The 23,924-nt window shown below is 33.5% G+C and overlaps 1 protein-coding gene across 4 annotated transcripts in view; it reads left to right on the top strand.

Annotated features, from left to right (window-relative positions):
* The window catches only part of Mitf (mitf), a 136,662-nt gene that overhangs the window by 44,199 nt on the left and 68,539 nt on the right, over positions 1 to 23,924 (top strand). Inside the window, exon 1 of one of the 4 annotated variants that reach the window (XM_064219093.1) lies at positions 7,504 to 7,730. The exons of 1 other annotated variant lie outside the window; for it this stretch is intronic. The gene's annotated coding sequence lies outside the window, so the exon portion shown is untranslated. Of the gene's footprint in view, positions 1 to 7,503; positions 7,736 to 23,924 lie in introns of those variants that run through there. 2 more of the 4 variants (XM_064219094.1, XM_064219098.1) reach the window with 2 other exon arrangements.

Below are 23,924 nucleotides of genomic sequence, written 5' to 3'. Positions count from 1 at the left end.
GAATAATGAGTGGTCTTGTTCATACGTCACAGAATCGGCCGTGACGGGAGTTGACGTCACGAATACGAATAACTAATTTTACTATCACACAGACGTAACACTCGTAATAATTCTATTTCAAACTCATCTCATGCGTATTCAGCGTGATGATTGGTCCATGCTTCGATTGCAAGGAATAAGCCTTGGTCTGTTCTGTTCTGTTCAACCTACGTAAGCAATTTTAATTGAAGACAATTATTAATATGGGTATTAATAATTATCATACAGAAAATAACGATAATGTACGATCTTAATATAGCTGGGTAGTTTAATAAGATGTCTTAGAAGAAGAGAAGTAGTCATACATAACAAGATTATTATAAGAATATATTTTTATCGCAATCTCTAGATTGATCCATTTCATTTTTATGTTAACCGATGATCGCGGGCTTAAACCTAGATATGCTCCACTGATTTTTTATGTGGTTAATTTGTGTTCTTCGTCTTGTGGTTGGTGGTGAAGGAAAACATCGTTAGGAAATCTGATAATACAAAAAAAAATTTAAGGAAAATTTATTGCTATCCCTTTTTAACAGCAAACACGAGAAAGATATGTCAAATGTCCCGTCAGTATAATTTCTATTTACCGGGATTTTGTACAACGAGATTTAGGCTATGTTCAGGCAAATGTTCTTTAATTAATTTAATTTTTTTTAAATATAATATATTTAAAAAAAAAGAAAATATAAAAATTTAATCCATGTATATGAACTGATAATATATTGTATACTAAATTGCGTTGCCTACGAAATGAAATGTGTGTGCAACATTGTAAATCGATCGATAATGTGCGACGGGTTCAATATAGTAACAAGATTGAAATAATTTGACTGGCTATAAAATATGTCAAATAAAAGTTTATAAAATATTACTTAGAAATAATTATCTTTTTAACATGTGATAGAATTAATATCGTGGACTTAAATAAAGTTGTATACGATTTCATTCAAAGGTTTAAATGATCATTGGCTTCAATTAATTGAATACTATTCCGATTGAATGTGTTCAAGATTTAGCGTGAAGAATTGAAGCGTTTTAATTGGTCATAGACACAGCTTAATTGAAAAAGAACCTTGGCCACGATACTCGGAGATGGAAGAGTTAATTTTTGCGTGGCATTAAGACTATCAAATTTACAATAAAACGCTTCATACTACACCGTCTCCAATAGTAAATTTATCCCTCTCGTCGACGACGGCCTCCTAGGCCGAGGTCCGGCCTCACAGGAGGCACCCTTAGGTCGCGCGTATTCTGAGCCCTCAAGTGGGTTCTCAACATCCAGGTTTGAGTAATTTAACTCGACTACCCCGCCCGGTGACGCTGTAGAGGCCATTAGGGCCAATAAAATACACATTTCAAAAATAAAATAAAATTTATGAGTTGAAACGTCCAAACCAAGACAAACACCAGTAAGGCCCTACGTGTCATAGTAATATATATTATCAGCGCGGATCGAATCATCGGTCAAATGTACGCATATGGCGTCGCTGTTTTTTCAAACCAGAGACTGCCAACCTTTTTGGAATCGTGGAACACTTTATTTAAATATTTAGTATGGAGCAGTTACGATTCGATTCGCGAGTTTTTAAAACAGGGGTAACAAAGACACGGAAAACGCATAACTGTTTATAATCAATTAGCTCGGCTTCAAAAAAGAAATAATTTAATGATTTTTATTTAACGAAATGGATTATGAAAACCTGTTATGAATTATGTACTTTTGAGAATGAAATATTATTATCGAGAACCACTGTTCCAAACGATATCAGCTAATTACCATTATAATGAACACACGTTAAATTCACCTTAAAATAATAGAAATGACGTAAAAATGACGAATACAGTCTTTATTTCGTAGAATAAAACCAAACCTGTCTCACTAATAGCACACTTGCCGTCGTGTCTGTCTGTTTGTTGATATTATCCGTAAACAAGGAGAGTGATTAAGGTGTTATGTACCAGATTGCGCTCGTTCCAGCATCTATTCATGCATTCAAGTTACTATTCATGTTTAAACGTCTTAATAATTAAAATCTTGAATATGTAAATACGCATTCATTACACATTTTGTATAAAACAATTGACTAACATCTAATCTTATATGAAACACTGTTCAATATTGCAGAATATCAAGTAATAAATAAAAAGTGATCAGAGATATAAAATATCGAGAGCATTTATGGGAAAACGTTGTAAACTCTCTATAAGTTTATAGCAAATCAGCAAGATGAAGTGACAACGTGCCGCGGAGCTAATAGCCATTCGAGCAGATTGGTTCTTGAGTGGAGACCGTGTTTTGGCAAAATTTTATGGCATCCTGTAGCTAGGTGGGACGATGATATTGGAGATTTATATGGGAGATCTGAAGATCGAGTTTTGTGGCGTGTCATGGGAGACGCCTACGCCCAACTGTGGACTGACACGGGCTTATGATGATGGTGCTTATTTAGACCAAAACCCATATGCCCTCATGTATCTATTGGTTAGTAAGCATTAAACTAGCGCTAGGACAACATGCCTAATGAACATGATAAAATATTTAGACAAATGGTCACTTAAATGTAAAGTTGGCTATTGATATTAACCTAAGTGCGTGTTTTCCCAGCGAGACAAGTCAGATGGATTGAAAAATTTAAATTTTTCTTTAAGGTGTCTTCCTTTAAGGTAAGCTTCCTGAGGCGATATTCCAGTATAGCCAGTCCGAATAGCTCACCAAACCGAACTCATCTATTGAGACAAAACAGTCGAATTATATATAGCAAAATTTAATTGGTATTATTACAATGATTCATACAGCTTCATTAAACTCTCGCCTTCGTCCAGTACAATTCCTGGTATTCACAACGACTATAAACTTATGTTAATGGAAAAAAACTAGTTAATAAAACACGCTTCGTTTGTTTAAACATTATCCGTTGTTAACATTTCTGTCTGTTTACATATCTTTTGTGCCATATAAAGAGGTTTCAATAGATAACGTGTAAAGTAATACACAAATAATTTTCATAGGAGATTCGTTGGTGTATAGAATTTAGTCATGAGTCAGAATTATCTATGATAAAGTAACTTACTTTATTATAGCTGTTAGGTTAGCTGAGTACGCGATTGTTAGAGATCTCATTGGTTGGAACACGTGAAACCTAATAGGTTGCAAGTTCAAAGCCAGTCTGAGTTTTGTAAGTCTGCTACATGTGAGCCATCAGCACGGTTGGAAAATGCTCCAAAACTTCTCCTCAAAAGTAGAGGAGACCTTAGCTCAGCAGCGATATATGTACTAGGCAGTTACTTTACAATTTTACCCAGTAATAATTTGACAAGGCAAATCCAAATATTCTAATTTATAATTAAGTAATATCAACAGTAGCGATTCGGTGTTTTGATTGGTCGGTCTTGTGACGCCGAATCGAAGGTCTTTCGTAGAGCAAATATTACTCACAGAAAAAGAAACAAGATATAATTGTACCAATAAAGTTTCCAAGTTTCTGCGTAATTTATATAAAGAGTATAACCGATTAAGTGTATGAAAATTAAATTTATTGTTCTTACAAGTTCGATTGTCGGCGGTAAAGGAAAACATCGTCAGAAAACCTGCATGTGTTAGATGAAATTGTGCCACATGTGCATACAACCAATTGGAACAACGTAGTGGATTGGTATTCTGAAGAGGAGAGTATGGCTCAAGCCCGTAATGACTCATTTACGGGCCGTCAACTTACTGTCATAAAAGTTGGCATGTTGATATTTCTTATTACAATTTCACAAGAACTTACGATAAAGTATTTTTTAACAAACATTGAGGTCAGATGAATACTATTGTACATAAGACGCAAATATATTTCAGACTTGGTATAGAGTTGGTATAGTCCATTCTAATCAAGCCCAGATGGCTCAGTAGTTAGAACTAATTGACCCAGACAAGCATCACTGAATTTTCATGTGCTTAATTTGTGTTTATTTTTTTCTCTACGATGGAGGAAAATATCGTGAAGAAACTTACATGTGTATCTTAACCAAACCCTCATTGGAGCAGCGTGTTGGATTTAGGTCCAAACCTTCTCTGCGAAGGGAGAGGAGGCCTTAATCCAATGGTGGGGTAAACACATGTTACATATATCACAGCTAACGTGTATCAAGAATTTGTGATAATATTAGAGCTACTTACATGTTTTTAAATATTTTTGGTGAATCATACCTGAAGCGGAAATTCTCAGTTTATTTTCGTTGATCTGTTTTAACATTGTTTGATCAGTTTCATATAAATTATCACACAAATAAACATACATGTAAACAGGTATTGAACTAGAACGATAACAAAATAGACATGCGAGTATTTTTGGGGTTTTAGTGAAGGTTGTGGCCGGTGCACATCGCGGTTTTGCAGTTATCTGATGTATTAGGATGGCTTTCCATATTTTTCGTTTAATCTGTTTTATATATTTGATTTTAATTTATAGTTAAGTATTATAGTGAATCAACATGATGTTGATATCTGATATCAAATACGTAAGTCTCACTAGTTATTCTAGCGGCGGCAATACATTGAATTGTCGTGATCCTGTTTGAGTGGTGAGCGAGCCAGCGTATTTACAAGCACGAGGGGCATAACATCTTAGATCCTGTGGTTGACAGCGCAATGACGTTGTAAGAATGGGATTATATTTCCTACAATGCTAGTGTTTAAGAGCAAATGTAAACGTACATTGCAAAAACACGCATGTATGACTTTCCAAAAAAATAAAAAATTAACGATACTCATTATAAGTGGTTCATCACACCTGTTTTTGTAAAATCTGTGCCTAATAGTCTACGTCTGGCCGTCTGGCAGACCGCTACCAATTGCGTTGTCTATTTTAGAATGTGCTCCGACGAAGCGCTGCTCAAACGCTAGACGCGATTCCCGAGCGATTACAGCGCGCCAAAAATTCACAAATTAAATATGGCGTCCTCTAATTCGAAAGTTCCCGCGAAAAACTGAGTGTTAAATTTTTAATTTTGGTGTGTGTGATGTTTGTGAAATGTGCCGGATATGAGTGAAATCCCTTAGTGAGATTAGCATCTTAAAGTGAAGTGTATAGAGTGCAAAACAAAGTGTCAAGCGAGTTGGTAAATATATCTGGTTGAATGCCATGTAATCTTCATTATGTAAGATGACTAGGTCGGTGTTTGTTTATATGCAACTTTTTTGCTTCGTAAACCGTTAATGTCCCACTGTTGGGATTGGTTTCGTCTATTCGAAGTTTACTCTAGACGGCTCGGTGTGATGTACTAAAAAATAGATTAAAGTGAAAAATCCGTAGTGTTTACCCGGACGAACTTTTGAATAATTTCTATCTCTCTCTTATTACGAGTATATCGTGTATTTATAATATTTACTGTCTGAAAATTCCCCCTTATTTACACGAAATAAAACCCATAGGTTTTGGTCAATTTTGGCAATAAATCTTTTGAATGATATTAAGTTTTATTTTGTACCATTTTGGTCGAGTTTGAATTGATATGTCATTTTATTCCATTTCCAAGCTCGATGTAGGATGTACGGCAATTATAAACATTGCGTTGATGCGCTGCGTGGGTAGATTATGCCATTTAAGTGTATCACGCATCCTTTGTAAGTTCGTTGACATCTCTTCTTAATATAACACTCAGTATCATCTAAGCTGATTTTTAAAGGAGTTTCTTGAATGCAGACAGTACGATAGTGGAATTCGCAACAAACTTTTGGTTGTACGTAATTTTATACTTAATTTAATATTCCGCGCACATTTTAGAAATTCTCTATTGTTTTTGTTTTGAAGATTTTCCTGTGTGAATGTTAATTTAGTTAAGTTGTTCTTTTTACATGATCATCATTTATCATATCGTAGTCCACCGCTGGGCAAAGACTTCTTTGGATGGCAAAATAATTCTCTCTCACGGTGCTCTATCTCCCGGTTTCTCGCCTTTCGCTTCCAGTCGGATAATTCTATATATTGGGTTATAATTAAATGTTGATACCATAACATAAATCATTTTATAATTGAGTAAAAATAATGAAAATAATGACAACGACTTGAACGAACACCAGCGTTGGTTTAGTAGAAAAAACTTATTTCTAAATATATATTTTTAAATTCAGAAAAACAACTTTCGTAATACTTGTAGAGATGTAAGAGACTAAATTATGAAACCAACTAATAAAATTAATCATGCGTCAGAGCAGGGAACTCCCCTTCGTAGTACTAAAAATAATGAGATAATAATTCTATTTTTGATAATTTTTGATAATGTGCCTTACAAATAAAATTTAATTTAAAAGAAAATACTAAATACTAATTTAATTCGAAGGTGAATATTTAGAAGATAGTTCAAAACAATAAAAAATGATTTGAAAATTGGCCTTTAAAGAAAATATTCTTAACAGAATTCAACATGTCAATTCAACATATCCTATCATAATCCGCTTTGTATCAGCGTGTTGGAGTAATCTCCAATCCAATAATCCTCAACGAGTGGCACATTTACAGTCTTTTATAGATAGATAGTCAATAGAAGAATCGCACCAACCATTGTATTAGTAAAAACTGTATCACAGTAGATATCAACGACCAGTATTAGAAATCATAAAACATAAACATAACTAATGTCCAACTGTCGAAGCTTTGATAAATCACTTGTTTAAAAGCAGTTCTAATCTGTTTAATGCAGATGTTTGTAATTCATTAATGAATTACTGGTTCATCAAATCAATGTATTCGCAAGACCCACACTAGCAAAAGGCGGAGATTTAACAGCTGTTTCTGTTCTAATAATATCGTCAACCTGTGTTTTGGTTCTTAAATTAGCTTTTAGTTTCCTCTCGGGCTGTAAGGTTGAAGATCCTTCGCCAAGTTTCGATTACACGTCAGGGGGTTGTGGTCATCCGTCAAGCGGTTGCCAGGCGCACGCGCATCGTATCGTTATTTATGATGCAGTCTGCAGATTGTACTTTAGTGTTTGTTTTGTAATTCGTTGTGAAATTTTTGTGCGAACGTTTTTTGGCACACGTTGTTTCGTTCGTGAATGATTTAACATATTTTGTATGTGTTCATCTTACGAATTGCGCGTTTTATCGAAAACCTCCGATTAAACTTAAAGGTTTCATATATACGTATGAGAAACTTTTAAATGACACCACGTATAACTGTATGTTATATAAAAATGAGATAAAAATAATACTCAGTTTTTACTAGAATGCAATTCGAATTATTTTTAAAAAGGATAATTAATTTGACCTCCGTTATCACGCAGGTGTTGCTATTACTAAGATCAAGTATCACGATTAGTCGTATCATGTAATGCAAGCAAAGGATGGAGGAAGGAAAAATAAGGTGGACGCTTGCATCACACCTTCCATGCAAACATTCATTGCAAACAATTTCCATCGACAATTTACCCGTTGAACACCCGATAGCATGCGCAGGCGCCGGCTCGATGCGTATCAAAGGCTACCCGTCAGTGTCACTCTGACCGGCGACGAGAGCGGACGCCGTGACCTCGCGCATTTAAAACGCACGTGTTTTTTGTGAGTAAATAAGCGTGGACAATTTATGTCAATTGAACCGGACAACGTTGTGTGTGCTAGTTTGTGTCTGACACATTGGATTGCTCGGGCCTACAGCTCGATTCGCTTCACAGTAAATTTGGCACGCTATGCTATTGTTTATTTTGACGACGTAAAGTATTTTATATATTTTGTATTTATGCTAGCGTAAACATAAACACTATTTGATTTTTCCTCAAGTATATAGTAACCGCAAAATGTCAAATATATATTATGGATTGCGACGAAAATTACCAACATCTTAATATATTCGACATTAAATATTATCAGTAAAATTTTCTACACGATTAAAACGATCGTCGTAATGGGAACGCGTTATAGTATATTTAATGGCGACAATGCTATCAATGAACGACCTAAATAGAGTCAAGTGACAAAGTCATTCATTTGACATCGATATTTTACCATTCGCTTAAATTATATCAATAAAGACGATTTTCCCTTGCAGTGTCTTAGTTCCAGATGGTTCCTATAAAGTTTTGTTTCAATATATATAATCTTTAAGTCATATCTATGTTATTGGTTATTGGCTAATGAATCATTTCTCGCACTGCTTAAGGTTCTGGGTCAAAGTCAACCTCTCGGAGGTGTATCCCTCTCTAGACCCTGTGTGAAATGTCTCGTATGTTTGCACCTTCTAAATTATCGACGATAGAACATATATATTAATTGCGTAATTTTGTATTTTATATCTACGCTCGATTAGAGCTTTAAATTAAATTAAATCTTAATTTAATGTTCAATCGATAAAATTGGTTTGTTTTGTAAACAAAATACTTACTAATGTTATAAATCCAAAAGTAAGTTTGTTTATTTGTAAAACTTTTACGTTCTTACTTCTCAAACTATTATCATGATATTTTGCATATACGTTGCAAACCCGCGAGCGAAAACTAGTTGTGAATAATTCTTTAAAGTCAAAATTAATAAAATTTGTCTTGAGTCAGAGTTAACCTTCTACCTCATTACTGTTTTTCTCACGAACTATTGTATACAATGTATAGTATATTAATATTACAATTAATTAATGTTATTTGGATTTTATCACTAAACTACATACTCGCCCTGTCTTCACACGAGTGCAATGAGGGTCTATATACAAGTTTTACATTGAAGAACAAATTTGAAATTCACGGATTTTCTTTACGACAGTATGCATGTATCTATACATATAATAAAATAAGTGTCCGTTTGTAATATTAAAACCGCTTTTTACTAAATGCATATATATGTATACACGGTACATATACCAACATTTTTTTTTTTCAATTTTTATCTGTTTGCCTATTTGTTCCGGCTAATCTCTGGAACGGCTGGACCGATTTTGACGGAACTTTCACTGGCAGAAAGCTGACGTTATAAGGAGTAATTAAGGCTACAACAATAACTTCTTTGTTGAATTCAAACGCGCACGAAGTCGCGGGCACAGCTAGTTATAGGTACATATAAACCTTCCTCTTGAATCACTGTTCATTGATAAAAATCCGTTGCGTAGATTAAAAGATCTCAGCGTACAGACGGCGGAAGCGACTTTTATTTTATATTATGTAGTGATTACATAAAAACAAAATAATATAACACGATTATACCACACAAAGATAATTATGTAAAGTTACTTACCGGTTTTTGAAACTTAATTAATTTGTTTTTCAGTATTCTTGATAATTATTGATTTAGTCAGTATTTACGTGAACGCGATAAGTTAATTTCGTCGCGTCAACTTGAAATTTTAGACTAAAATTTCGTTCGTGTCGTTCGAGCGTTTGGTAAAACAATATTTTCTTTTTCTTTCTAATGTTTAATAAAGTAAGGGATAAAGCAGTTTGTATCTAAATGCCTACTATGTTATATGTGCCTGTATATGTTTATTTACACTAATAAGTTTTTATTATTTATAGTGTCAATGAATTATAGTGAAGCAATAGCGTAATACAGTCATACGGACTTGGTATTTATTAATTCTAAGCAAGGTATACATATATAAATTATACTTTACTTACTTACTCTCTAATAAAAATGGTGAAAAAGAGTAACTACTGAGTTTCTAGCCGGTTCTTCTCGGTAAAATCTACTTTCCGAACCGGTGGTAGCTTTTAATTCAAAAGAAACATGACAATTCAAAGGTGCTTTTATGAAAAAATTTGAACGCTTAATTAATCGGAAAAACACATATAGACTATGTAAATACATATATAATATGTAAATACGGATATCATTAACGTCAAAATTTTAGATAACAGTCAAAACGCAAGTCGGAATACGTTACAAAAACAAAAAGTTAAAATAACATTTTATCTATTTAATTTTTAATTAGTGAATTATTGTGTGTTTGTCGTATAGTAAGGTAGTCGGGGAATTTTTAAGTATCTATAACAAACATTCTTCTCCTATCGCTAAAGTAGCGTTCGTATGATACCCATTCGGTCGACCATTCAACTTACTTTACTAAATTGGTCTCAACGAAAAACTTTTAACGGTATAATGTTTATCAATCCTAAAGTGACGTTACAATCTAAATATCGGTGAAAGAATTCTTGAATGGCATGTACTTGTATAGCTGCCCGTGGTAAACGTTAAACGTTAACACTCGAGTTAAACGTTACTGCTGTCTTGGGGCTATACCATTATGACGCTTACCAATAAAAGGGCTATCTGAGTCAAAAAGGTTTTTCATATCGGATAGATCCTGACTTTAGCGCGTTCAAATAAATACGCCTGCTTTATATATTAGTATACCAGCTGTGCCCGCGACTTCGTCAAAAAAGTTATTGTTCAGTTCGCAGATTTTACTGTAACTTATTAATTCTGTCTAACTAAGTTAATCCTTATTACATCGGCTATCTGCCAGTGAAAGTCCCGTCAAGCTCGAGCCCTTCTAGAGATTAGCCGGAACAAACAGACAGACAGATAAAATTGCAAAAAAAATATATAGTAAGAAGCGGTTATTTTAATATTACAAACAGACACTCCAATTTTATTATACGTATAGAAGATGTACAGTAACTAGATACGTTCTGCGGTTAGACTCGTGGTAAATACGGATTATACGTGATTGTTTCATGCAGTTTATTCAATTAGCTGTGTTACTGCTGCTGGTTATATTTACTGCAACGCTTGGTAGGGTCGTAACGCAAACATTTCTATTCAGACTGATAGGTCTTGAGATTTCTTAGATCAGATATATACACTCTCTAGTTTACTAATATTGAACATAACATCTACATTAACAGCCTGAAAATTTCCCACTGCTGGGCTTAGACCTCCTCTCCCTTTGAGGAGGTTTGGAGCATATTCCACCACGCTGCTTCAATGCGGTTTGTTGGATACACATGTGGCAGAATTTCGTTGATATTAGACACATGCTGGTTTCCTCACGATGTTTTCCTTCACCGCCGAGCACGAGATGAATTATAACACAAATTAAGAACATGAAAATTCAGTGGTGCTTGTTTGGATTTGAACCCGCAATCATCGGTTAAGATGCACGCGTTCTAACCACTGGGCCATCTCGGCTCACATATATTGAACATATAACAGGGAATTGACGATATTTATCAGTTATATAATTTATGCTCTCTATACTAATATCTGTTTGTCTGTCTGTCTGTTACGCTTTCACTGCCAAACCATTGAACCGAATTTGATTTGGTGTGAAGCAAGTTCGACTAAGGATCATGAGCTACTTTTTATACCTTACACCGTTACACCTGACGACCAACCCCCCTAAAAGACGAGCGAAGCCGTGGGTGGCAACTAGTCTAATGTATAGTTTAGTGCCTTATTTATTATGTGTGGTTAAATATTTGGTTTGGAATATTTTCGAATTAGTTATACATGTTAGTCCACGGTCACGTATGGTTTTAAGAGTGGTCTTAAAACAACCTCTTAAGACTGGAGTCTTAAATATAAATAAATATTGTTATTATTATCTAGAACATTGTCTTTAAACACATCTCGCTTTATACTTCACGACGTTTGCTTCAAATAGAACCATTTTTTATTATTACTAACTAAACCTGCGCCTTTAGCCGCGCGAAATTATATAACTTTACCTGTAACACAAAAATCCACCCATCCATTTTATCCCTTCGGTGAGGAATTTAAAAAAAAAGTAGCTTATCTCCTTCCCCGGAACCAGTCTCCGTAACAAATTTGATCTAAATCGGTTCAGCGGCTTAAGAGGTAACAGATAACTACTTTCGAATACATTATATTGGTATAGATTTTTATGAATATGTTTTACGCTTATATACCATACGTACATAGCTGTAGAGTTGGAAATTCAAATATTCAAGTACGAATTATGACGTAAACACTTGCTTTTTTGTTTTATTATTCGCTGATTACTTTAGCATATGTAAAAAATCCTTTAAACATTTTGATCATTAGCCTCGTAGACAGATTTGAGCTAATGATTTGGAACCTATTTTTATTTATAGCGCACTAACGTAAAGACAATGAAACAGAGAGACGCCCTGTGGTTAGATCGCGTGTATCTTAACTGATGATTGCGGGTTCAATCCCTGAGTGCCACTGAATTTTCAATGTGCCTAATTAGTGTTTATAATTCATCTCCTGCTCGTCGGTGAGGATATTGTTTATGTCTTATTTCAATAATTTAAATATTTCATGTTTTGTTTCAAAAAACCCCGCTTCGGAGCAGCGTGATAGAAAGCTCCAAACCCTTTCAAAGTTACGAGGACAAAACCCAGCAGTGATTCAATTACAGGTTGTTAATTTTAACTCTTGTAACGTTTCAACCCTTCTCGTAATTTACGAAACCAAATCGGTTCAAATACATCTGAGTCTTAGTTCCTATAGTTAATAAATATTATTAAATCATACACTACTAATCTATATAAATATAAATATTGGACAACATCACATACATTACTCTGATCCCAATGTAAGTAGCTAAAGCACTTGTGTTATGGAAAATCAGAAGTAACGACGGTATCACAAATACCCAGATCCAAGACAACATAGAAAACTAATGAACTTTTTCTAAATCGGCCAGGAATCGAACCCGGGACCTCGGAGTGGCGTACCCGTGAAAACCGGTGTACACACTACACGACCATGGAGGTCGTCAGCAATTTAATAATTAACAATTTAGCATAATGACAATTTACTTTACTGATAAATCAATAAAGTTGTAAGGAAACTACGAGCTTAATATAATATGTCAATGAATGTTAAACAAACTATACATTCAGTAGTTATTGAATGTTTATTTATGATACAGACAGATTAATATGAATATAAATTATTTAAAACTTATTGGTATCTATAGAATATATTCGTATAGATTCGTAGAAGCGCATGTTACAGAAGCAAGAGGGTCACAGGGAAAGAGTGGTAAACGATATTCTTTATTTATTACTAGTAGCCGTTTTAGCTGTCGGTCGTCAAGTGGTAGGCGTAAAAAAGTAACCTATGTCCTCCCTTGGAGTTTAAGCTTGATCCATAACAAATTTCATCAAATTCAGTTCAGCGTTTTGGCCGTGACAGTCATACAGACTGAGTTAAATTCGCGTTTATAGTATAAGTATATAATAAATTTAAATTTATTAAATTGTTGACTGTGGCTCTATAAATATATATATATATTTGATATATGTATATATATATAAATATTGACGTACATAATGTTAATACCAGATGATGTGTTATAAACATTATAGCTTCGTTGACGATGAAGGTACTTTGTTAATGAAATCACTTTAGTGATTTGAGAAAAGTCTTCGATATATAAACTTCCTTGAATACATGTTAATAGGTATATACTTTATTGTAGACCACAAACTAAACACAAAAACAAAATAGAAATAATACTAAAATTAACAAATATTTGATGTGTTGGACGACTGGTGGACTTACGGCTAATTAGTCATCTATTCCATAAAACCCGTATATACATCTTATAAATTTGACCTTCTAATGTTTGTATTTTTACAAGCGACTCATATAACTTCATATGCTCATTTTGTCTTGATAACATTCATCTCTCATTCATCGTGCTCTGAGAGTTTATATTTGTGAAAATGTCGACCTCCGTGGTCGAGTAGTGTGTACACCGGTTTTCACCGGGTTCGATTCCCGGCCTTGGGTCTGGATGTTTGTGGTACCGTCGTTACTTCTGATTTTCCATAACACAAGTGCTTTAGCTACTTACATTGGGATTAGAGTAATGTATGTGATGTTGTCCAATATTTATTTATTTATATTTGTGTACGCTTGTCTGGGTAGGTTTATCATATATCTACCACCAAGCAGTAATAATTAGAATGATTGTATTCCGGTTTGAAGGATGTATGAGCCATTGTAAACAGACACCAGGGACATCACATCTCAGTTCTCAAGGTTGGTTACGCATTGGCGATGTAAGTGACCATTGCCAGTCCTACCTCGGCACTATATAAATAAAAAAATAATTAGTGGAATCGGAATTGTTATACCAGCAAATTACCTTGTTTACCGTTAAGATATTTTAATTTGTTTTGTTCGTTTCGTTTTGTATATAATGTTGGATAAGATCAAAACTCGAGTCAAGTGCAACCATGAATAATTCACTTGGTTCCGTCATTGTTTCACTTCATACTTTATTTGAATTCAGTTGTACATATTCGTATAATAATTTGTATATAGTATATTGCTGTGGTTATTGGAACAAAGTGCTTTTACGCGACTTACAGTAGACGGATCTGGTTGTAAGTCACTTAAAGAAAAAAGCGTTATGCCCCCTCCATGCGACTTTCCCCTCTCTTTCTATTTCTCTCTGTCTCTTTCTATTTCCTACGCTTTGATTTAAAATTATTTAAACTTACTTTTTCTTATTTTGGTTTAACACACACGGGATTTTTATTTAAAAAAAAACGAATTCTTGCCATTTAATTATTTAATACGTAATATATAGGACTTCGGTTCTACTGGGTGTCTCACAACAAATATTTTTTTACACAAAATATTGTTAATTATTTTATATTTATGACTACTGTAAGAAGAATCTCAAATATTGAAACAGATAAGTGATTATAATTTTGGTATTTTTTTTATTAAAAAAGAAAGTCATACTATCAGTAGTCCCGACCGCCCATATATATTAGAACTATAAGATATACTAATACCTATACCTGTATATATACACCTAGGACTGATACCGGGACTAACAGCTTCAAATCCTTTCCGAAGCGCGGCAGCGTAGCTTCTAGTGACAACTCCCTAACCTCCCTAAGATTCGAAGCCCTGCCCTACCAACATTAGCTAGCTAGTAAAACTGCATATATTAATTTTTTATATGAAAATGTTTCGTCGATATGACATCGTTAAGTCAGAATACAAACACCGTTATTGCGTAAAAATAATATATTTTTTATTGCAGCAATATGAATTGTTATTAGTTTATTCTTTGAAGTGATTTACTTTATTATCGATAAGGAGCGAATATTGTCTAATATTGATATTTATAGACTTTAGTTAACACCTGACGATCAACCCCTACGTCATTGTTCGAGAGCTTGATTAGTCTATGGTCCATAGTAAATGGATTCGCGAAAAAATGACGTTTTCAACTTCGACGAAACTGTTATCGGAATTTTGGAAGTAAAATTTTACTTGGTGGTAGGGCTTTGTGCGAGCCCGTCTCGGTAGGTACCACCCACTCATCAGATATTCTACCGCAAAACAGCAGTACTCAGTATTGTTGTGTTCCGGTTTGAAGGGTGAGTGAGCCAGTGTAACTACAGGCACAAGGGACGTAACATCTTGGTTCCCAAGGTTGGTGGGACATTGGTGATGTAAGGAATGGTTAATATTTCTTACAATGCCATTGTCTATGACCACCTACCATTAGGTGGCCCATTTGCTCGTCCGCCTACCGATATCATAAAGAAAAAGTGTTGTTTTATAAATAAAGATATGTTAATCTTAAACTCTTAGTAGTGCACAATGTAGAGTTATTAGCGAATCGCATGAAATACGTAAGTCTGAGGTTTGTTTATCTTTTTTCCTACTTCTATTGGAATAGGCTACAGTCACTAACAGTAGATGATCAGTTTCGCTTTCAATATTTAAGTATAAATGACGTCATCACATCATCGCCGATGACCTTGTAACGATTGTGTGATTGCTCGTAATTTCTGTGTGATTGTTTCCTATTGTTTGTTTGTAAATATTGTTTTGATTTTTTTTATTATTGCTAAAATTGTATACTTTTATTATTCCTGTTATTCTGGGAATAGTTTCTAAAAATATTTTGTGAGATTAGATGAGAAACTATGAACTCGTAATTTTTTATGTTATCGATCTCCACAGCTCATAAACATGGGTACTATATTGTAAGGAATATTAACCGTACCTTACATTGTCAATGCGCCACCAACCTTGGGAACTAAGATGTTATGTCTCTTGTGCCTGTAGTTACACTGACTCAATCAATTTTCAAACTGGAATATAATATTACTAAGTACTGCTGTTTGGCAGTAGTGTTAAATTTGAGGGTCGTACCTACCCAGACAGGCTTGCACAAAGCTCTACTATCTCGAACTTATACTTTCAAGTCAATTTTTAACGTAAAACATGCATATTATACAATTTTATTTCACACACAAATATTATAACAATGTTGTTCTTTTAAATTTGACGTAAGAAACTGGAATTTTCACTTAAAAATTGTCACATTATTGCTATCGAATCGCTTCCTATTCTACAAACGCAACGATCCAGTTGCGGTTCAGTTAAAGTTACATCGGATTAGAATCGGGAACGCATTGTAAATTAGTAGAATTGTCCCCCGGCTAATATATATGATAATCTTTACCGCGGCATCGAACCCGCATCTGCAAAGCAATAAAACGCCAGATATGTCCTAGACTAATGTTTAATTGCAAACAATGCAATAATTGTTATGAGCGTAGACCTTGTAACGTTTAATAACATAGATCCCAATATGTTACTAATATTGAGGTTAGAGAAAATATCGGAAATATTACTGAGTTTATTTGGTCTTTCAATACACACAATAATAAAATTATAATATTTAATGAATAGTTTGTACTTTTATTATACGTGTATTTATTTTCCAATGAATACAAGAATGTATTTTAAAAAAAATGTGGGACGAGTTCGCTGTCCAATCTATGTATACGTGTAATAAAATTCGAGTGTCTGTTTGTTATATTAAAATAACCGCTTTTTATTGAATGCATATGTATGCATACACGGTACATATACTGAAATAACATTTTTTTTTTACAATTTTTGTCTGCCTGTCTGTTTGTTCCGGCTAATCTCTGGAACGGCCGGACCGATGTTGACGGGACTTACACTATTAGATAGCTGATGTAATAAAGAGTAACTTAGGCTACAACTTATTTGTTAAATTCAAACGCGCACGAAGTCGCGGGCACAGCTAGTGTAAGTATATAATTTATTTATTTATTTCATAGGAAGCCAACATAATGTCCAATGATCTAAAATTTTTTTAACAGTAAAAGTTTTACAATATAGATTATGTAGCTACAAAGTACATTACAATTATAGGCTAACTCAGCATGCACTGTAATAAAAACATAAAAAAAAAAAAAACTTTTCTCACACTCTCACTCCATGTTTACAAATATATAAATTAAAAAATAACAACACAACACTATGCTTATCTAATAAAGTTTAAACCAATATAATTTTAAGTAATACTTTACTTTTATAAAATCCTAGCGGCCCGGTACGTGCTTCGCTACGTATAAAGTGATATAATACAAAAATGAGTTAGAAAATCGATTCATTTCTGAAAAAAATATATTTACTCAATTGCTAGCTATTTAAAAAAATAATTCAGAATATTTGGATAAACAATATTTTTGGTTTTTCCATTTTGAGTGTGAATAAACAAACGGCTGGGGGTACCGACTCTGGAACAGGCAACATAAAGTCGGCCGTGTGAAAAAAATGATTCTTCCAAATTTACACCACAAACGTGAAGTGTTTGCCCTTAGGCCTTGTTGATGGACATCGGAAATGATAAACGAACAGGATATTGTAATCGTTTGAACTCGAATGGCATATCACTTTGAATCATTGGGATACGCAGTATCAAACAAACTTCACCTTTAGATTTACCAGTTAAGGTCGTAGCTTAGATCAAATTTCACTGTCAATCTGGTGCCTTTACACAGTTTTGGTGGATTTATATTTCGCAATAATATAATATAATATAATATAATATAATATAATATAATATAATATAATATAATATAATATAATATAATATAATATAATATAATATAATATAATATAATATAATATAATTAAAGAACCAACTTTCAGACAGATTTTCGTACATAGGACATTGCGTCTTGTGCATATCGTTCATATGACGTGGGCTACCAGTAAACGAAGATGGCAATATAGTCAATCGCCCGATGTCATTTACATTAGCATCATTCGCTATCGCATCTTGCAAATGAATATATTCTTCGGATCTTAATTTTGCTTGGTTGAAATGAATAAAATGAAGACGTTCAGTTTCTATTTTGGCATACATATCAACGATGTACTGATGATTTACCACATCTCAAGATATAATTTTGTGCTTGTGGACGAACCATCAATCGATACGAATAAAAATTCATGGCACTAACTTTTTTTTCGTATATGTAGACCTGAAAATAAATGCAAAATGTGACTTTGGAAAATGAAAATGACAACACACAGAAAATAGGATAATTATATACCGGTTTGTGGATCAGTCATTGGTATATTGATATGGTAGCCATCGTCACCTTTCCAATGCAATATTGGGTATTGGAATGCATCATGACTACGATGAAGTTCCGAAACACGTTGCAATTCCTATATTTGCTCGTTCGTAACCTATATTTGCTCGTCTGGCTCGTGGTATTGATCCTTCATCCTTCATAGACAAAAAAAAAATGAAATTGAAAACAAATTGCTACATTAATAGTGATGTATCAGTATTTATGCATGTGTGTCTGGAAATATACGCGATGAAATATTGGTGGATATTTTCCCGCAATATATCGATTCAGTTTCGCGTAAAAATAAAAATACAAAAGGAGTAGGTATTGACTACTAAATCAATTCTTTGCGGGAAAACAACCAACAAAATTTCACCCTGTACCGATATAACTGCATTCGTTGTCAATGTATAAAAAAATGTCAATAAAATAATCCATTACAAAATAATAAAAAACACAGCAATATGTTTTTTTCAAATTAAGAAACACACATACATGTAATCATTTCAACAGCTCAAAACTTACCGTTTGTGTAAATGCGTTTGACAATTTAATTCAAATAAAGCCTGCTAACTACATGAAATACCGACAGCGTACTAAAAAGCTGAGTAAAATTTAAAAATTAAAAGTACACGCTACTTTTAAATCAACAAACGTAAATAAATATTTATATGATTTTAGTTTTTAATTGCGAGCTAGTTAAGCTAGCAATTAAATAATATATTTTTTTAAGAAATGAATCGATCTTCTAACTGATTTTTGTATTATTTCTAATGACAGCTCAATCATTTTTAAAATAATAAATTGTGTTACATGCCCGTATTTAATGCTATGCCACGGGTTATTTGGAAATAATAAATTGAATTAAGACGTATTACCTATTGAAACTGGTGGATGAGTGTACTCATTTTTAATTGATAGTTACTTTTAATTTGACAGATAGACCCCGTCTAAAAAATCTCCATTAACAAAATGACCCGCCATTTATTGAAATCATTTGTTACAAAAAATGTGATAAACAAAGACCGATTTTGTGCAAACTTCACATAAACCATCTACTAAATAGTCCGAACAAACCCTGAAAATTGGGTTTGGATAGATGAGCCCGTTCTTGAGTTATAAAGTGACAACGAAAAATGTCACTTATTTTTATATATAAGATTGGTAACTCACGTGGGTGCATTTTTTTTATAAAGCAAATGATTTAATATAAATATAGTTTATACATAGTTCTCAGAAACAATGAAGCTTTCTAGCAGTGAAAACATTTTTAAATTGGATTATTAATTCCCGAGATTACCCCCTTTACAAACAAATAATTACGATTCGATGTAGAAAAAGTTCATTAGTTTTCTATGTTATCTTGGGTCTGGGTGTTTTTGGTAGCGTCGTTACTTCTGATTTTCCATAACACAAGTGCTTTAGCTACTTACATTGGGATCAGAGTAACGTATGTGATGTTGTCCAATATTTATTAATATATCCCGATTTAAATACTTGTAGAAATAAAAATAACCATGTTAATTTAAAAAAAAAAATTATATGTTTTTATAATTTTCTTATATACATTATCATTTTTTTATACACAACGATCCTTAAAGTTTGTTTTTTTTGACAAAACAATCCATTAAAATATGATGATTGTATATATAAAGAATGATCGTTTGTTTTTTATCATTCAGTGGTATTCATTTGACGTCCAGCGCTTTAATTGCGCTTAATTAGTAATTTAAAAAAATAATGCGACCAACTGTGACAAAGGCCGACTGTTACATGTACGTTTTGAACCCAATTTAAATTATAATTGCGACTCCATTTCGTCGCATAATAAATTATCTGTATTATGTACAAAGTTTGTTTTAGTTAGTACCGTTTCTAAGAACAATTTGCATTGTTTATTATTATGTTTTAATATGCTTGTATATACCTAATATATATTTAATAGGAACTTTGAAAGTGGCATCGGTAACCGAGAAGCTATGTGGAAACCGGCTGTCATGGTATGGGCAAGTTATGCGGAGGAATGAGGACCATGTTGTGAGAAAGGTTTTGAGAATGGATGTGGATGGATATAGAGGTAGGGGAAGACCCAAGAAACGATGGATGGATTGTGTGAGAGACGATATGGTTAGAAATAATGTTACTAGTGAGATGACGTCCGACAGAGAAGAAGAAGACATGCTGCGCCGATCCCAAGTTAAATTGGGATAAGGGCAGGAGATTGATGATTTTAATATGCTTGTATGATTTTTTAACAAAATATAAACTATTCGTGTTTCGTTAGTATTTTAGGGGTTAAGCTTTATATTTATATATATCAACCCAATTACACCAAATTTTATCAAATTTGGTTCTTTGGTTGCAAGAGTTATTTTACCATTTATAATACTAGTAAGTATATACTAGTATTAGATGTTTTTACGATCAATGAAAATTAATTACTGTCTGGGTTTATCAATCAACGACTTCAATAACTAAACTATACTGTATTTAAAATTATCGTATTAACGTTTGTTTGAAAAAAAAAACAGTTTATAAGACCTAGTTCACTAGGTATTAGGGCTTTGTGAAACTCATAGCATATTTTACAACCAAACAGCAATATTTAGTATTGTCGTGTCCTGGTTTGAAAGGTGAGTAAGCCAGTGTAAATGCAGGCACAGGACATGACATCTGTGTCCAATTATGTTTCGCATAGATGTTTTTAAGGAATATTTAATAATTGTAATGTCTATGAACGATGGTGACCACTTACCATCAGATGGCTCATATTCCCGTCCGCCTTCCTATTGCATAAAATAAATCTACATGAACCATTTTTTGTTTTGTTCGAATATTCTCGAAAACCGAGACAGTCTATTAGATAGAAAATATATTAAAGGAAGATCGCTGTTTCATATCTGGATCACTAAGTCAGCCGAAAGAATACTCGCTAACACCACGTACTCCAGAAGCTTCGAAGAATGAGCTGTAAAACATTTAAAGGAGATGTCCTTATCCAGTACTGGCTGCATCACTTAATTGTGAGCGACACACAATAAGGAATTAACTTTAAAGTAACTTAAAATGTAATCAATAAATGCAATTTTTTGCATTAGCAGCTCGTAAATTTCCCACTGCTGGGCTAAAGGCCTCCTCTCGCTTTGAGAAGAAGGTTTGGAGCACATTCCACCACGCTGCTCCAATGCGGGTTGGCGGAATACACATGTGGCAGAATTTCGTTGAAATTAGACACATGCAGCTTTCCTCACGATGTTTTCCTTCACCGCCGAGCACGAGATGAATTATAAAAACAAATTAAGCACATGAAAATTCAGTGGTGCCTGCCTGGGTTTGTGCCCGAAATCATCGGTTAAGATGCAACCACTGGGCCATCTCGGCTCTTGGGCCATCTTGGTTCTTCATATAATCAATAAATGTTTATAATAAGTATCTTTTAAGTTTAATGTGAAACTAATCGAACAAACTGGCTCTTACAAAAAAGCTGACCGTCAATATAGACCGCTGTTGCGAATGTCAATTGAATAAAAAAAGGGCCTAAATGAAATTTTAGTATAACAGTTTTAGTTTAACAGTATTAAATTAATGTAAAGTTAGTATTGGAATGTAGATTCATTTGAGATCTGGAATGACTATGAAAACAAAATAATGTTTTTGATTATATTTTCTAACAAATAACTTAAAGAAACAGAATTGGTTTAACTCTCTAGGTTAGTTTTAGGGTTCCGTACCCAAAGGGTAAAACGGACCCTGTTACTAGGACTCCGCTGTCCGTCGCTCTGTCAGTCCGTCTGTCCGTCTGTTTTATTTAAAAAAGCCACCTGATCGGTTCGCTGTCGTCCTTGCTAAAACATAAATATATACGTATAAGTATATGAACATACCTTTATTTATTAAAGTATTGCCGACATATGCTTTTATGTTATTTATATTATTACAATGGCCTCCTGTTTCTCAGACGCTGATTAATGTCATATTTACTAATTTTGTTTAATCTGAAGTGTAATTAGTCGACGATGCAACACTGGACCAATGAGCTTTAAGTATTTGTCAGATCGAATCTGACATTGACAAGCGATTTAGAACTAGTTGCAAGTGACTCGAATTAATCATTCACAACTAAAACTAAAGTAAAAACAATTTACTTACATATGTACTGTACTTTTGATAGTGGATTAATTAGGACAGCTCTACCTATTATAAAACGAATTACTTCTTAGATGATAACATAGCTTGAGAATTAAACCATCACCAGGTTGTTTCAATTAGAAATACGACGTAAAAAAATTACAAGTCCCGCTGAGTTTCTTTTACCGATTCTTCTCAGGTCCGAGGTGTTGCTTTCCGAAACCGTGATAGAATTTTTTCTCTCAATAATCATAAGTAAGTGTAATGCTTCTGTATATAATAAAGATTTTTGACTTTTTGAATCAACATCCACTTACCATTAACTATGTCTCTTGCTCACCAAAGCATGGAGAGGAAAATTTGCAATGAATTAGAAATTAAAGATATATTTTATGATTAAATTCAAATGTGATATACAAGATCCTTTTCGAATGTAATTGGGTTCGATTTAATTAAATTTGCAACTATCGTCACAGTTACAGGGTCATTCGTCTTGTTTACGTATAAAATAAATCTAATATTTTTTGTATGACCGTGACCCAGGTGCTAAGCGTTCGTAACAGATCAAAATCTCGCTTATCGCTAACTCGGTGACAGCTACTAAACGGTGATTGCGTTATAAGCAACATAAAGTATTGTGTACCTATACATACTTAATTATATAAGTTTGATTATCGATGATTGTTCAAAATACGATTATAATCAACATTGAAAATTTAAGTAAAACATGGATATATATGTTACTGTAAAAGCTCGAAGTACGGTAAATCTTAAGATTTTCCAGTAAAACCTAAGATTTACCGATTATGAATGGTAAATGTCCATAAAACTTTGGGATTCGAACTTTTACCATCATTCACTTGGTAAATCTTAGGATTTAGATGTTAGGTTAGCTTAGGTTGGAATGGTAAAAGTCCTAAAAAGTCGTCCCTTTATATTAAATACTTACATTTACCAACTCGTGTCGGTAAATCTTAGGTTTTACTGGAAAATCTTAGGATTTACCTTAGTTCGAGCTTTTACAGTAACATATATACGGTTTTGTGCAAAAGGTACTCATAACATATTCTACCGTCAAACAGCAATACTTTGTATTCTTGGGTTCCGATTTGAAGGGCAAGAGTAACTACATGCACAACAGACTTAGTTCCAAGGTTGTTAACGCTTTGGTATTATGATGAGTGATTAATATTACATTGCTCATGTCTATGAGTGTACTTACCATCAGGTGGCCCATTTGACAGACAGCCTAGGATTGAATAATAAAAAAAAAAATTTGCTATAATAATCCGTAGTCTCAAATGAGACATTATATTGTGAATATAATTTTCTTTGATATCTTTCTGAAAATTCGAGCCTGTGGCACGAATAATACGCAGATATTTAAGTGACTAACAGCTTTAGTATTTTAGCAGGTATGAAAT

Source organism: Vanessa tameamea, chromosome 26 (assembly GCF_037043105.1).
Source record: "Vanessa tameamea isolate UH-Manoa-2023 chromosome 26, ilVanTame1 primary haplotype, whole genome shotgun sequence".
Taxonomy (NCBI): Eukaryota; Metazoa; Arthropoda; class Insecta; order Lepidoptera; family Nymphalidae; genus Vanessa; species Vanessa tameamea.
The sequence above is the reverse complement of the archived record's forward strand: the minus strand, read 5'-3'. Positions and strand labels throughout refer to the sequence as shown.